The following is a 16,330-nucleotide window of genomic DNA, read 5'->3' as shown; positions in this document are numbered from 1 at the left end:
CTGAGACCCAGACACGACGTGGCGTGACTGTCGCTGTCCTGAGGGGAGAACCAGAAAGAGCAGGAACAGAGAGTAAGGACCTCTGGAATCTCTCAGGGACACGCCGTGACTCACCAGGTGGACAGGCTCAGAGCAGGCACGCCGAGCAGCAGGGCCAGCACACGGAAGGCCTGAGAGGAGGATCAGTCAAGTGATTTGGGTGCAAGCAACAGAAACGAACTCTGGCTGACTTTAGCTCAAAAGGGATGCCTCGGACAGATGTAGATAGGTCAGCTCTCACAGGGAAAAGGAGGGCCAAGAACTAGGCTTCAGGTAGCCCAGGAATTAGGGCAGCCCTGCGTGGGTGGCCTCTGCTTGGTGGCCTGGCTTCTTCACCTTTTCGGAGGTGATGAGGAGCCACCGAGGGTCTGAACAGGAGTTTGTGCTCTTGGAGCATGGCTTGTGGGGAGCAAGAGGCCAGTGTGGGAAACTATTACCATAATACCCAACAGAAGGGAAGAAAGCCTGACCTAGAACAGCACCGATAAAGAAGGAGATCATGGGGGGATGGGCTAGAAAGATTGAGGAGGTAGAATGGACAGGGACTGGTAGCCGGTTGGAAGAAGGGAATGGGGGTAGAGAGAAGAGCTGGGGAGGTTCCGGGTGGCAGTACAGGTTCCAGGAGCAGTAAGAGCCTGGTGGAAGAGGGGAGGGCTTCTGTTTGGGGTGTGTTGAGCATGTTGAGCTTGATACACCAGCTGGACATCTGGGTCTGGAACTCTGGGCAGAGATGTGGCCCAAGGTCCAGATTTGGGGGCCATCAGGGCAGGGTGACCAAGGAGACTGCATGAGAATCATCAGAAGTGCAGGAAGCCCAGAAGGAGGGGAGAAAAGCTGGGCCTGGGGCCACGCCCTCATCACTCCCTGCCCCTTGAGGCCCAGCCTCCGCAGTCCTGACCCCTGAAGCGCACGCTGTGGTCTGCACAGGCCTCTGGGCTCTGCTGGCACCTGGTGAATGCTCTACTGGAGCCTAAGTGACCTCTGCTTCTTTGCTCTTCCAGGGCACCCGGCCTAGCACTCAGCACATAGTAGGTGCTCAGTGAATGCCTGTACCTGGACTTAATTGGAGGGAGACAGCTGGGTGCAGTAGGTGCTGTCTGTATGCCAGAACTCACGCATCTTCAGGGATGACCTGGAGAGCGGTGTCCACAGCTGGGCACGCTTTCTGCCTCCCAACCCTTTAAGGCAAACAACTATGTTTATTTGAACAAGAAACCTCGACTTGGCATATCCGTGAACAGAAAGGGAATATAGGCTGACACATCCCTTCCAGCTCTCAAATCCTATGCTCTCTTGAGAAATACAAACGAATCAACACATTTCAGTACAGGCTACCCACTCCCACCAAAGGAGGATCCCAAGGGCGATGAGTACACAGTGTTCTGGCTGGGTTTGACATCAAATTCTTGCCTTACAACCCCTCATTCACCGGCACCTTGTGCCTGCCATGATCCTAACTCAGCATCCTTTGATCCCAACGCCCTTGTCAAGGGTGCCTTGGCCAGGCCTGCTTCTCACAGAATGATCTGGGGCTCTGGTCTCATCTACATGAAATCTCAGCTGGTTCATAACACCAAGTGCCTTGCAATTTGTCTTCGAAATCTGCTGGCTACTATAAGTCACTCTGTTGGAGGTGGGGAATTTTCCCAAAGCGTTGTTTTAAAACAGGCAAAATGATTTATTTGCTGAGCACCCACTGCCAACTTTGCACTTCGTGCACAAACAAGGCTTCATCCTTGCCCACGGAGAGAGCTGTCGGTGGGGACTGCTAATGGCCTGTCACAGGCTAAATGTCACCCTTTTGTGAATTCATAGTTGACAGACCAGGAAAGTGAGGCTGAAGAGGGCAAACCGGCTTATGACTCCCAGCTCTGTATTCGTGTATTCTTTCCTCCAAGGCAAAGAAAAACCTGCATTGGCTTTTCACCAAAAACCAGAGAGCTGCTGCTTTTCCTGTCTCTGAGGCATAAATTGCATTTCCATCCCACTGAGTCACCTGGGTTTTTTCCAGGTGGAGATGGCAATTACCAACCATGGCAAACCCAGAGTTACCAGGCCTCTGGTGGAGGTGGTTCTGGGCTGCAAACAAATCTCAATTTTAGAAAGCTTAAGTCCTTCTTATCCAAAGGAGTTTACAGGTTAGGCAAGTCAAGAAATACAAAACAGCCAGGTGCAGCAGCTCACGCCTGTAATCCCAGCGCTTTGGGAGGCTGAGGCGGGAGGATCATTTGAGGCCAGGAGTTTGATACCAGCCTGGCCAACGTAGTGAAACCCTGTCTCTACTAAAAAATACACAAAAAATTAGCTGGGCATGGCGGCGGCCCCAGTAGTCTCAGCTACTCAGGAGGCTGAGGCATGAGAATCACTTGAACCTGGGAGGCAGAGGTTGCAGTGAGCTGAGATCATGCCAGTCACTCAACAAACACTGAATTCAGAATGTGGTAATCTACATTCTTAGCCGGGTTCTGCCCAGATCTCCTGCGTTCCCCACGTGCCTCTGTGCTGATTTGCTGAATGCCACAAGTGAGTCATTTACCTTGCTATGCCTCAGTTTCCAACTTAGTGTGATCATACCGGTTAGAAACACTGTAAGAAAGACTAGATATCATCTGCAGAGTGTTACTGTCTTTGGGGGGTTGGGTGTCAGGCATGTCATGTTAGGTGCAAATGACAGTTAAGAAAAATAAAAACATTCCCTGCCTTTAGGAATGCCCAGGGTAGAACCTGGGGGTGGGGAGGGGGCAAGAGAATAATTAAAACAAAGGATGACAGAGCTAGACATGGGGACTCTTTGGGAGCATAGAGCACAGCATTGCACCCAGACTGGGGAACCTGAGCTGGGGGCTTCCTAGAGGAAGTGACAACTGAGCAGAGTTGAGAAAGATGGGTGAGGAGGGCAGGCCAGGCCTAGGTATGGGCCAAGGGCCTTTGTTGCATCGGGAGCAGCTTGAGCAGAGGCAGAGAAGCTGAACGGGGGGAGATGACTTTGAGGGGTGGAGCTGAGAGTTTATGGGGGCTGGAGGAGGCGGCTAAAGCAGTGGGTAGAGGCCAGATTCAGAAGGGCCTCGGGAACCAGGGGAGTGGACACTGGCACCCACATGGGCTGCTGCTGAATGCGGGTTGAGTCGGCTCCAACCTGGTAACGGGAGCATGGGGACAGGATAGAGGGAGCCGAGCTAAGGAGCGATCCCTGATGGTTTCAGACCTGCCTGCGGAAAACTGCAGGGACACCGGATCCAGCGTGAGATCATCCACACTCTTAGTTGGATTCTGCCTAAAACTCCAGTGCCCACACGGCTCTGGTGTTTATTTGCTGGATGCTACAATTGAGTCACTTGCCTTGCTTCATTCAGTCTCCCCCTTTGGGTGACCATCCTGGTTACCAACACTGTTGACAAGTGATATGGTTTGGATCTGTGTCTCCACCCAAATCTCATACTGAAATGTAATCCCCAATGCTGGAGGTGGGGCCTGGTGGGAGGTGACTAGATCATGGGGGCGGTTTCTGATGGCTTAGCACTATTCCCCAGTGCTGTCTCCTGATTGAGTTCTCAGGAGCTATAGCTGTTTAAAGTTGTGTAGCATCTCCCCCCACCCTTGCTCCTGCTCCAGGCATGTAAGAGGGCCTGCTTCCCGTTTGCCTTCCACCCTGACTGTAAGTTTCCTGAGGCCTTTCCAGAAGCAGAAGCCGCCTTGCTTCCTTACAGCCTGCAGAATCGGTATCTCTTTACAGCAATGCGAGAATGGCCTCATACAACAAGGATGCTGTGGGAACGAGGCGATGCGTCTGCAGAGTGTTAGGGTGTTCAGGGGAGTGGGTGCAGACTTTTCCCCTGTCATTTATTGGTAGCTCTGGTGCTCGTGAACTCCTTCCAGCCCCGCTGCTAAACTATGTGCAGTGCCTGTGGGTTGTCACACACATTAATTATCTGGTGAAGGTTATAAATGACCACTTGCTTTAACTAGATAACTTTCAAGAAAAGGGCTTAATCACCATCACAGTTAAATGCAATAGCATAAAGCTGGAGAAGATGAAAAGGAAAATTGCTCAAGCTAAAGAAAAAATGACATTTCAGAAGAAGCAGAAGTAGAGAGGAAGACCAACTGTAATTTAAAGTGACAACAGGCCAGATGACATAATTGCTGGCTTCTGGGTTGTTTCATGTTAGAAGGAGGCAGGTACACACCAAGCCAGACAAGAGAACCTAGGGCAGGGGACAAAAGGTTTGACCCTAGGCAATCTCTTAACCTTGCTGTGCCTCAGTTTTCTGATCTATAAAATGAAATAATAATAACATCTAATATGTAAGTGACAATGAGAGAATATGAACTCACATGCCTGAGATCTAACAGGTGCTCAAAGACTGTAGTCATGATCATTGAGATTCATGGCAGAGGCACAGAATTAATCAGTGCTTAGAATGAATTTCATTTTGCTGGTCTAAGATGGAGCTTTGTTTTAAATGGCCATGTCTTATTTGTTTGCAAATCATGACAGTGTCATCTTATCAAATGAGATGGCATGTGGACAGACAATGGTATGCTTATAAATTAACAACAGGCTCTTGGCGGGGGGGATCCTGATTTATGGTGTTTGTCAGTTTCCATAGTGTAAATATTTCCACCATGACCAATTTCAGGCTATCAATGTGACGTTACTGAATGCAGAGTTGGGAAGAAGGAGGCATGGTAGCTCATTATTACATAGTTTTATTCCCACCATATGGATAACAATAGACAAGAGCATAGGTAAGAGTACTATGTAGTAAAATAATTAGGGAGTGCCGAGTTGTAAATAGTTTTTACCTTTTTTTTTTTTTGAGACAGAGTCTCTCTCAGTTGCCCAGGCCCAGGCTGGAGTGCAGTGGTGCAACCTCGGCTCACTGCAACCTCCGCCTCCCAGGTTCAAGAGATTCTCCTGCCTCAGCCTCCCAAGTAGCTGTGATTACAGGCACCTGCCACCATGCCCAGCTAATTTTTGTATTTTTGATAGAGATGGGGTTTCACCATGTTGGCCAGGCTGGTCTCAAACTCCTGACCTCAAGTGATCCGCCTGCCTCGGCCTCCCAAAAATCCCAATCCCAAAGCTAGGATTACAAGTGTGAGCCACCATGCCTGGCCACCTTTGTTTTTAATATAATTTATTATTTAAAAATGTCTGTGTTTAACAGTCACGTCTCATGAGTCAGCATAGCTAGCTCTGACACTCACCGCTTCATGCAGAGTACCTGGTGTGGAGGGCGGTACACAGCAAGAGCTCAATGTATGTCTATCCCTTTTCTCCAGCTCTGACATCGTCTCACCGGCTATGAGGTGAGAGGAAAAGAGAGAAGAGGGGAACGATGGTGGAAGAAAATGCAAGAGGAACCATGGTAAGATGGAGCATGAGCTCGGTCTGGAAGGTTCTGGACCCTTCAGAGATGGAGAATTTCCATAAAATGAACTACAGTGTGGATCCATGGGGGATGCTTGTCTCTTGTGGCTGCCTTACGCCAACCCTCTTCCACCAGTATGAGACTCCCAGGGAGTGGACAGGACTCTTCCTCCCACTATAGAAACCCAGCAAGGATTCTCCTGCTCTCTCCTGGCAGCCAGGGCACCGAACTACACCAGCCAATTGAATGCACCTAGACCTAGGTGGAAGTTTCATTCTTGAGCAGTGATGGGAAGATAAGATCACTGGAAGAATAGATTCCTGGCCGGGTGTGGTGACTCATGCCTGTAATCTCAGCACTTTGGGAGGTCGAGGCAGGTGGATCACTTGAGGTCAGGAGTTCAAGACCAGCCTGACCAACATGATGAAACCCCATTTCTACTAAAAATACAAAAATTAGCTGGGGGTGGTGGTGCATGGCCTGTAGTCCCTCCTACTCGGGAGGCTGAGGCAGGAGAATCGCTTGAACCTGGGAGGTGGAGGTTGTAGTGAGCTGAGATCGCATCACTGCACTCCAGCCTGGGTGACAGAGTGAGCCTCTGTCTCAAAAAAAAAAAAAAAAAAAAAAAGACTAGATTCCAGATGGTATATGTGGCAGGGCAGGGATTCTTCTAGAAGGCCCCCAATCTTGTGCTCCTCAGTTTCCCTTTGACTCACTGAGTACCCCTGGCATCCTTCTGTGGCAGATCCTCCTGGGTGCTTCCTCAATTTCATTCTCTCCAATTTTTTTTTTCTAATTTGTGATTTGCTGGCTAAAAGACTTCATTTCCCATCCTCCCTTAAAGCTGGTGTGGCTGTGTGAGTGACTTCCTGCTTAAGGAGTGTATACAAGAGCATTAGGTGGAGCCTTTGGGAAAGTGCCATTTGGTTCCTCCTCCTTCTTCCTTCCTGCTGCATGGAACGTGGAAGCAATGGCCGGAGCTCTAGCAGCTATCCTAGATCTTGAGATGATCTTGAGAATGGAAGTCATGCTTGGTGGAGCAAAAACACAGAGTCTGGGGCTCTGATACACTTATGGAGTCCCCAGATCAGTTCTCTTCTTTCTGCCTCTGGGTTTTGTGTAACAAAATTAACCCCTGTATTTTCCCTATTGTAGTTGGGAACTCTTAACCACAGCTGAAGCTAATCCTACCAATACACCTTCCGGTAAACTTCTTCTTGGGTTGGTTTCTGTAGCTAGCAGCCTTACTAACTCACATTCCATTTGTTCCCTCCTCCACAGTCTCAAGCCCCACATTCTGGCCGGCCAAGTCTGGCCTGCCTTGTTAATGACCCAGCCAAGCCTGCCCTCCTCCCCAAAGGACATGTCATCTCACAATCCTGTGTCATCTCACATGCTGTGCCTTCTGCCAGGGAAGTCCTTCCCTGACCTTGTCTACTTTCAATACTTGATGCAAACATCACCTCTGCAGCAACATGGCTTGGATGGCTCTGTGTCATAATTACCTGTTTACTTGTCTGTTCCCCACCAGACTGTGAGCAACCTGGTGTTCAGCACGCTGTGCAGCGATTCCTGGGGCTCAACGCATGTGGCTTGAATGAGGGAATGAACACTATAGTCATGCGAGGCGATCTCAAGTGTTATAACTAGATCCATCAATCTCTTGCCCAGGCCTGCTGCCTACCTGGCTGTTTTCACGCATGGAAGAGATTTCTGTGCGTCACCGCAGCTCATTTCCTGCCATGAGGCACTGCTGTCCCTCATCCATTCCAAACACTGGTCCGATTTTGAATGGATGATGTGAGACTTGAAGGTGTTTGGGACATTAACAATGTCCCTAAAAGCAACAGAATAAGTAATGGATTATTACTCAAAGCAAAATAAATAAGTATCCCTCCCTACTGATATAAATGACTGAATGAATTAACAAATATGGGAGGAGACAAATCTCTTATGCAGAAGAATCCCAGATTATTTATGTGGATACCCCGCCCTCACAGCCGGGGGAGCATCACTCTTCATTCTTGAAGTATGGCTGAAGTATGGCTGCACATAGTGGCTTCTTCCCAAAGTGTACAGTTTTCCAGGGAGGGTGGGGAGGGTCACTGTAAGTTGCAGAAACCTGACGGACACTAGTTAGCCAGTGAACAAGATCAACACCAACAGTCACAATTCATGTCGATAGTACATGCCCTTGATAAGATATGAGAACAATGGCATTTACCTCGGTGGTCCTCCTCCTGATAACCTATAATTCCAGGCTTGTCAATGGAAAAAATCAGACAGATTCCAATGGTGGCTCATCCTGCAATAACATCCAACCAGTAGTCCTCAACACTGTCAAAAAAAACAAGAAAATTCTGCTGGGTGCAGTAGCATGCACCTGTAGTCCTAGCTACTTGAGAGGCTGAAGTGAGTGGATCCCTTGAGCCCAGGATTTCAAGGCTAGCCTAGGCCAGGTGCAGTGGCTCACGCCTGTAATCCCAACACTTTGGGAGGCCAAAGCGGGCAGATCACCTGAGGTCAGGAGTTCCAGACCAGCCTGACTAACATGGTGAAACCCTATCTCTACTAAAAATACAAAAATTAGCTGGGCGTGGTGGTGCACACCTATAGCTACTCAGGAGGCTGAGGCATGAGAATCGCTTGAACCCGGGAGGCGGAGGTTACAGTGAGCCAAGATCACACCACTGCACTCCAGCCTGGGTAACAGAGTGAGACTGTCTCAAAAAACAAAAAAAACAAAAAACAAAACAAACAAACAAAAAAAAGCCTAAGCAACATAGCAAGACCTCATCTCTCTCTCTCTCTCTCTCTTTTTTTTTTTTTTTTTGAAACAGAGTCTCATTCTTAACCAGGATGGAGTGCGGTGGTGAGATCTTGGCTCACTGCAACCTCCGCCTCTCAGGTTCAAGCGATTCTCCTGCCTCAGCCTCCCGAGTAGCTGGAATTACAGGTGTGTGCCACCATGCCTGGCTAATTTTTGTATTTTTAGTAGAGATGGGGTTTCACTATGTTGGCCAGGCTGGTCTCCAACTCCTGACCTCAGGTGATCCACCTGCCTTGTCCTCCCAAAGTGCTGGGATTACAGGTGTGAGCCACCGCGCCTGGCCTCATCTCTTAAATGAATAAATAAAACAAGGAAATTCTGAGAAATGGTCAACGCCAAGAAGAGACTTAGGAGACATGATGATTGAATGTCATATGGTGTCCTGGATGGGATCCTGGGACTGAAAAAATACATTCGGTAAAAATGAAGGAAATACGAATTAATTATCGACTTTTGTTAATAATAATGTATCAATATTTGTTAACTAATTGTAACAAATGTATTTCACTAACGTAAGATGTTAATAATAGAGGAAATTGGTGTGGAGTATATGGGATCTCTGTATCATCATCTTGATTTTTGTGTAAATCTAAAACTTTTCTAAAAAGATCTATTAAAAAGAAAAAATAGTGTTCTCAAGACACTTGGGAGAGAAACAACAATAATAATATCTATTACTAATTGGGGGGCCCCTTAACTTCATATATGTTGCCAATGATACTTTTTTATTTTTATTTTTTTCATTTTAACTGTTGTACAATATTTATCTCAGTCAATGATCTTCAGCAACTCTATGGGTAGGTGTCTCTATCAGTCATGGTCACTTATTAGCAATACAGGTCAACTCTGGCCGATTTCAAGATAACCAGAAAGGGGAGGACACAGCACAGTCCTAGAACTGAGGGACAGCACCAGGCAGCCGGGCCAGCTCTGCAGGAGCCATGCCGGTGCTCATGTGGGAGCTTGGGAGTACTGTCTCATGGAAATGCCTCAGTTCTGGTTGCCTTTCCTCTCTGAGACTCCAGAGTGGCATTTCTGGGAGAAAGTCAATGGCCCAGGAAGCTGGGTACCAACCTTGCCAACATCTCCAGTTGGGCCCACCCTTAGCCACCCTACGGGGCCCATGAAATGTAGGTGAGGCATGTTCCTGAGGGAAAAGCGGGGTTCTATTACCAGAATAAGGAGGTGAGGAGGGGATCTCCAGTATCCCTTCTCTTTCTACTGGCAACAAGCTCCCTTCCACTCCATGTCCCTGTGTTTTGGGTTGACTCTACCTCTAGTTTCAGGCCAGGTGTAGAACCCGAGCCCAGCCAATCAAAGCCACGGAGACTTTGGCTTCAGTTGCTGGAAAAGGCGCAGGCTTTGCTACACGGGAGGGACAGGATGGAAACTGTGTGGATGGGGGCTTTTGTCATCACAAGGGGAGAACTATGTGAGACTTGAATGTAAGGCTGAGAGATGAAGTGAAAGTCCTCAACAGATATGCCTCGGTCAGCCTGACTCTGACTCTGAAGTTCCAAGAGTGGGTCAGTTCCCTTTTTTTTTTTTGTAAAAATGTATGATTCAATGATTTGTACTATATTTAGAGTTATGCAACCATCACCATTATCTCATTTAGCATGATATTCACGTTGCACTTGGCAGTTGAAGGATATTTTGAAACATTCAACCATTGTCTTTGGATTTGCATACTGTATATGCAAAAGTTGTGTATATTATATGCAGGTATACAGATTTTGTACATGCAAAAGTTGTGTATATTATATACAGGTAGAAGTAACATGTGAAGAATGACACCAATTCTTGATATTGCTGACTAGAAAAATATTAAATACGAGAATGCAAATAATTTTTGTTAAAATTTAAGCAAGATTTAATTATAATTTTCACATTAAATTTAAAAAATTCAACTATATTTAAATTTGATATAAAATTAATATATTTTGATATAAAATTAATATATTTGATATTAATTAAGTATAGTTTGTACTTAACTTTTCATTTAATAGAAGATTTGGAATAGAAATACAGCCATAGAAACAAACAGTTGTTTTGTAAACATATATGAAAATATTAATTTTTTATTATTCACGTTGCCCTTGTATATACTATTTTGGTGAAAGCATATTCAAATATGTACATTTTGAACAGAATCAAGTCTTTTTTATTTTTTATGGTTTTTTTTTTTTTTTTTTTTTTTGAGACAGAGTCTCACTCTGTCACCCAGGCTGGAGTTCAGTGGCGCGACCTTGGCTCACTGCAAGCTCCGCCTCCCAGGTTCACGCCATTCTCCTGCCTCAGCCTCCCGAGTGGCTGGGACTACAGGCACCCGCCACCACACGCGGCTAATTTTTTGTATTTTTAGTAGAGACTGGGTTTCACCGTGTTAGCCAGTATGGTCTCAATCTCCTGACCTTGTGATCCGCCCACCTCGGCCTCTCAAAGTGCTGGGATTACAGGCGTGAGCTACCGCGCCCGGCTATTTTTTATGTTTTTAACTTTTTTCTTGAGACAGGGCCTCACTTTGTTGTCCAGGCTGGAGTGTGGTGGTGCAATCTTTGCTCACTGCAGCCTCAACCTCCTGGGCTCAAGCGATTCTCCCACCTCAGCCCCCCGAGTAGCTGAGACTACAGGCATGTGCCACTATGCCATGCTAATTTTTGTATTTTTTGTAGAGACAGGGTTTTGCCATGTTGCCCAGACTGGTCTGGAACTCCTGAGCTCAATTGATTCGCCCTCCTTGACCTCCTAAAGTGCTGGGGATTACAGGCGTGAGCCACTACACCTGGCCCAAGTCTTCTTTTGTTAATCTTTCATTTATTTATTTTTTATTATTTTTTGAGACGGAGTTTCCCTCTTGTTGCCCAGGCTGGAGTGCAATGGTGCGATCTCGGCTCACCACAACCTCCGCCTCCTGGATTCAAATGATTCTCCTGACTCAGCCTCCCAAGTAGCTGGGATTACAGGCATGTGCCACCATGCCCGCCCGGCTAATTTTGTATTTTTAGTAGAGATGGGGTTTCTCCATGTTGGTCAGGCTGTCTCGAACACCCAACTTCAGGTGATCTGCCTGCCTTGGCCTCCCAAAGTGCTGAGAATCCAGGCATGAGCCACAGCCCCCGGCCTTGTTAATCTTTTGAATTAATGCTGCCCACAGTTTGTTGCATGGAACTACAGCTGCTCTGCACACTGTTATCAACTCGCAGCGGGAGAAGTACAGAGATTAAGAGTTTTAGAAATTTTCAAAGCAATTTGATGGAGTTGTTTTGAATCTAATAACAAAAATTGGCTCATGCCTGAAATCCCAGCACTTTGGGAGGCCGAAGTGGGAGGATCACTTGAGCCCAGGAGTTTGAGACTAGCCTGGGCAACAGAGCGAGACTCCATCTCTACAAAAAACAGAAAAAAAATTGGCTGAGTGTGGTGGCACACGCCAGTGTTCCAGCTAATCAGGAGGCCAGGGCAAGAGGATTGCTTGAGCCCAGGAGGTCAAGGCTACAGTGAGCCACGATCATACCACTGCATTGCAGCCTGGGAAACAGAGCGAGATCCTGTCTCAAAAAAAAAAAAAAAAAATTTAGGCTTGTGTTTTTACATCTTTACTATTTATTTATTTATTTATTTATTTACTTATTTATTTATCTGAGACAGGGTCTCTCTCTGTCGCCCAGGCTGGAGTGCAGTGGCGTGATCCTGGCTCACTGCAACCTCTGCCTTCCGGATTCAAGTGATTCTCCTGCCTCAGCCTCCTGAGTAGCTGGGACTACAGGTGCATGCCACCACGCCCAGCTAATTTTTGTATTTTTGGTAGAGGTGGGATTTTGCCATGTTGTCCAGGCTGGTCTCGAACTCCTGACCTCAGGTGATACACCCACATTAGCCTCCCAAAGTGCTGGGATTACAGGCATGAGCCACTGCACCTGGCCTATCTTTACTTTTTAAATTCTTCATTTCTAATTTTTAATTACATTTTACAAAAGTATGAGTCCACGCAACATGAAAAGAAAGAACTGCTCCACACTACAGACAGTTTGAGAAGCATTGCTTTAAATCATTGAGAATTAGTACAAGTTAGGTGGAGTCTGGTGGCTCACACCTGTAATCCCACCACTTGGAGAGGCCGAGGCGAGACGATGGCTTGAGCTCAAGAGTTCGAGACTAGCCTGGACAACATGGCAAAACCCCATCTCAACAAAAGATACAAACACGCACCTGTAGCCCCAGCTACTCAGGAGGCTGAGGTGGGAGGATCACTTGAGCCCAGGAGGCAGAGGTTGCAGTGAGCTGAGATTGTGCCACTGCACTCCAGCCTGGATGACAGAGTGAGATCCCATCTCCAAAACAAACAAACAACCCCGAAAATACAAAAATGGAGCTCAGAAAAAACAAACAAACAAACAAAAGACAAAGCTGAGAAGAAGAAAGAAATGGGAACACTTCTAAGTGGCGGTCTGTTTAAATTTTACAAACTGGAAACAGTGGAAACCTTCTGTTGAACATCATTCCAACGCAATTTGCAAGACTTGCAAAGAGGACATTTCTTTCATGAGGAGTTAATACTAACCAAAACAATAAAAAAGATCAAGAAAGGGAACTTTAGGCTGGGCACGGTGGCTCACACCTGTAATCCTAGAACTTTGGGAGGCAGAGGCGGGTGGATCACCTAAAGTCAGGAGTTAGAGACTAGCCTGGACAACATGGTGAGACCCCATCTCTACTAAAATAGTACAAAAATTAGCCGGGCATGGTCGTGCATGCCTGTAATCCCAACTACTTGGGAGGCTGAGGAGGCATGAGAATCACTTGAACCCGGGAGGCAGAGGTTGCAATGGGCCAAAATTGCGCCCCTGCACTCCAGTCTGGGCAACAGAGCGAGACTCTGTCTCAAAAAAAAAAAAGAAAAAGAAAGGGAATTTTATCAGTTCCATGACTGGAATTGGTTTGATGGCATCCCTGCAACTGCATGGTCTTTATAAAGTGAAGAATTTATGGCAGGGAGAAGCCGTGTGGGCCTCACCTAGACTCTCTTCCTAGTCGCCCTCAGGGCAGGCACGAAGACACAAGCCTGTTCCAGCAGGTGCTGTGGTGCTGTGAGCACCGTTTCAGAGCCAGACAAGCTGGGTTTGAATCCTGACTCTGCTCCTTACTTGCTGGGTAGACTGGAGCTGGATAGCCATCACCTTCTGGACTCAATTTACCCATCTGTAAAACATGCTTAGTAATACTTATCTAAGGCAGTCATGAAAAGTAAAGGAGATAATGAATGATTTGGGGCAGAATTCCCCAGAAAATGTGAACATTTTTCCCTTCTAAAGGCTGTTGTAGGGACAGTAGCAGGTACAGAGTACTCGTTAGCTCTGGATGAATTGTGATTGGAGCCTTTGCTACCAGGTCCAGAACAAAGGGGTATCTCAGGTCAGGAGGGTGGGGGATTGTTCCTGGCCTGGACCTGCTGAGCCTTGCGGAGGGGAGGATTTTCCTTCACACACAGTATTTTGAAGGAGGGGGTGTGTGGGTGGGAGTGGGCTTGGGGCCCAGGCCAGGGAGCAGTATCCCTGGGACAGACCCCCATGGTGAGGTCCTGCTCAAGGCAGCTCAGCCTCCAGACAGGGCTTCTCACTTCCACTCGGGGGAACTTGTGGGCACTGAGTATGGGTGAGACCTAGAAGAGGCCCTGTTAGTGCCTCTTGTGCCACAGAGCCCTGGAACACCCTGGTGGGGTAAAGTGGGGGAGATCTATGTGAGCAGGAGGGGCTGGGATGCTCCCCAACCTAGGAAGAGTTGTTCCCACGTCCCCACAGGAGATGGGCACCCACTGTGGGACCCCTCTTCCCCCACCTCTGCATTCCCACATTACGTGTCTATGGAAAGTGAAATTTCAACTTGTAGTAAAACCTGCATAGAGGCCAGGCGTGGTGGCTCACGCCTGTAATCCCAGCATTTTGGGAGGCTGAGGTGGGGGGATTATTTGAGTTCAGGAGTTCGAGACCAGCCTGGCCAACATAGTGAAACCCTGTCTCTACTAAAAATACAAAAATTAGCCGGGCACGGTGGTGGGCAACTGTAATCCCAGCTACTTGAGAGGCTGAGGCATGAGAATCGCTTGAACCCAGGAGGCAGAGATTGCAGTGAGCTGAGATTGCGCCACTGCATACCAGCCTAGGCAATAGAATGAGACTCAGTCTCAAAAAAATACAAAAACAGAAACAAAAAACCTGCATAGCCTAATTATCCTGTGAGCCCAGAATGTTCCTGAATAGTGACCACAGATTTGTTTTGCTCACTCCTGGGCAAGCTGTAAGTGGTGACTGTGGCCTCGGCAGAGGGCAAGGGCCCATTTGACTTTATATGGGACAGAACTTGGAGGTGGGAATCTGTCTTCAGCCCCCTCCTCTACCCCTGCTTTCCTTCTGGATGTCTTCCCTAGGGGCATCCCCTGCCCCTGCCTTCTGCTCTTCCACTTTACAGAGGAGGAAGCTGAGACTCCAGGAGGTTGAGCAGCCTGCTTGGGGCCATGGGGTTGTCACATGGGGGAGCTGGGATTGGAGGCCAGGTCTGTCAGACCCTTTCTCCATTCCGCCACTCTCCAGATTCTTGAGGCCCAGCATGCCCTGGCAATGTAAGAGGCCCATAGCTCCCAGAGGCACATCTTACTGGATCGAAAAGTATCTTAGGCACCTGTCCCCTGGGTCTCACTTTCTCTCATCCCAGCTTCTCCAGACAGATCTGCAGGGTGGTCAGCTGTGATGTGGGTAGGAACCTGGGCTTCAGTGTCTCTTCAGTGATATCAGCTTCCACGCCCCCATGCCTGTGCATCCACCCCTGGCCTTAATGTGTGTTTCTGCTTCTCCAGTGTGAGTGAGCCCCTCCTGGGAGGGAGCCCTTAGCCAGCCAGGGAGGTGGGGGGCTTTTCAAGGGGGAACTGCTCCCAGGCTCAGTGCAGCTGCTCTGCCAACACACAGGAAGCTCTTCCTGAAAGCTTCCCACGCAAGGTCAGCGCTCAGCCCATCTGGCGCAGTGCAGGAAGGGGAGAAGCCAAATTGTGTTCTCTGTTTTGTTTTTTTTTGTATGGGATATGAATGCATCAGAGACTGCGCTGGGGAGAGGAAGGAGCACAGGCTTTGCAGTTGGACAGATGCAGCCTTGAATTCCAGCCCTGCTATCTGACTCATTGCTTCTTCTTCTTTTTTTTTTCTGAGCAGTAGCTTTCTTTTCCTTTTTTTTTTTTTTTTTTTTTTGAGATGGAGTCTTACTTCTTCGCCCAGGCTCGAGTGCAATGGCCCAATCTCAGCTCACCGTAACCTCTGCCTCCTGGGTTCAAGCATTCTCCTGCCTCAGCCTCCCAAGTAGCTGGGATTACAGGCACGTGCCAGCACACCCAGCTAATTTTTGTATTTTTAGTAGAGACAGGGTTTCACTGTGGTTGGCCAGGCTGGTATCGAACTCCTGACCTCAAGTGATCCGCCCGCCTGGGCCTCCCAAAGTGCTGGGATTATAGGCGTGAGCCACTGCGCCCAGCCATCTGAGCAGTAGTTTTCAAATTTATAAAATGGAGGTGCCGATAATAGCGTCTACATCACAGGGTTGCTGTGAGGTCTAGAGACAGTGTATACAGGTTCTGACCCACAGAGACTGAGAGAAGTCAGCCTTCCTTGACTGTGCTCTGGTGGTCCTTTGAATACCCCCTCCATCATCATGCAAATTATTAGTAATCCATAAAGCAATGCTATAGTCAGTCAATAACACTTATATATGCTAAGCACCCTGCTGTTTTATGAGAATGGTTTGTTTCCTCTACAACCTAATTTTTTTTTTTTTTGAGATGGAGTCTTGCTCTGTTGCCCAGGCTGGAGTGCAGTGGCACCATCTCCACCCACTGCAAGCTCTGCCTCCCAGGTTCACGCCATTCTCCTGCCTCAGCCTCCTGAGTAGCTGGGACTACAGGCGCCCGCCACCAAGCCCAGCTAATTTTTTTGTATTTTTAGTAGAGACGGGGTTTCACCGTGTTAGCCAGGATGGTCTCGATCTCCTGATCTCATGATCCACCCGCCTTGGCCCCCCAGAGTGCTGGGATTACTGGTGTGAG

Source organism: Nomascus leucogenys, chromosome 16, assembly GCF_006542625.1.
Source record: "Nomascus leucogenys isolate Asia chromosome 16, Asia_NLE_v1, whole genome shotgun sequence".
Taxonomy (NCBI): domain Eukaryota; kingdom Metazoa; phylum Chordata; class Mammalia; order Primates; family Hylobatidae; genus Nomascus; species Nomascus leucogenys.
Note: the sequence above shows the minus strand (reverse complement) of the source record.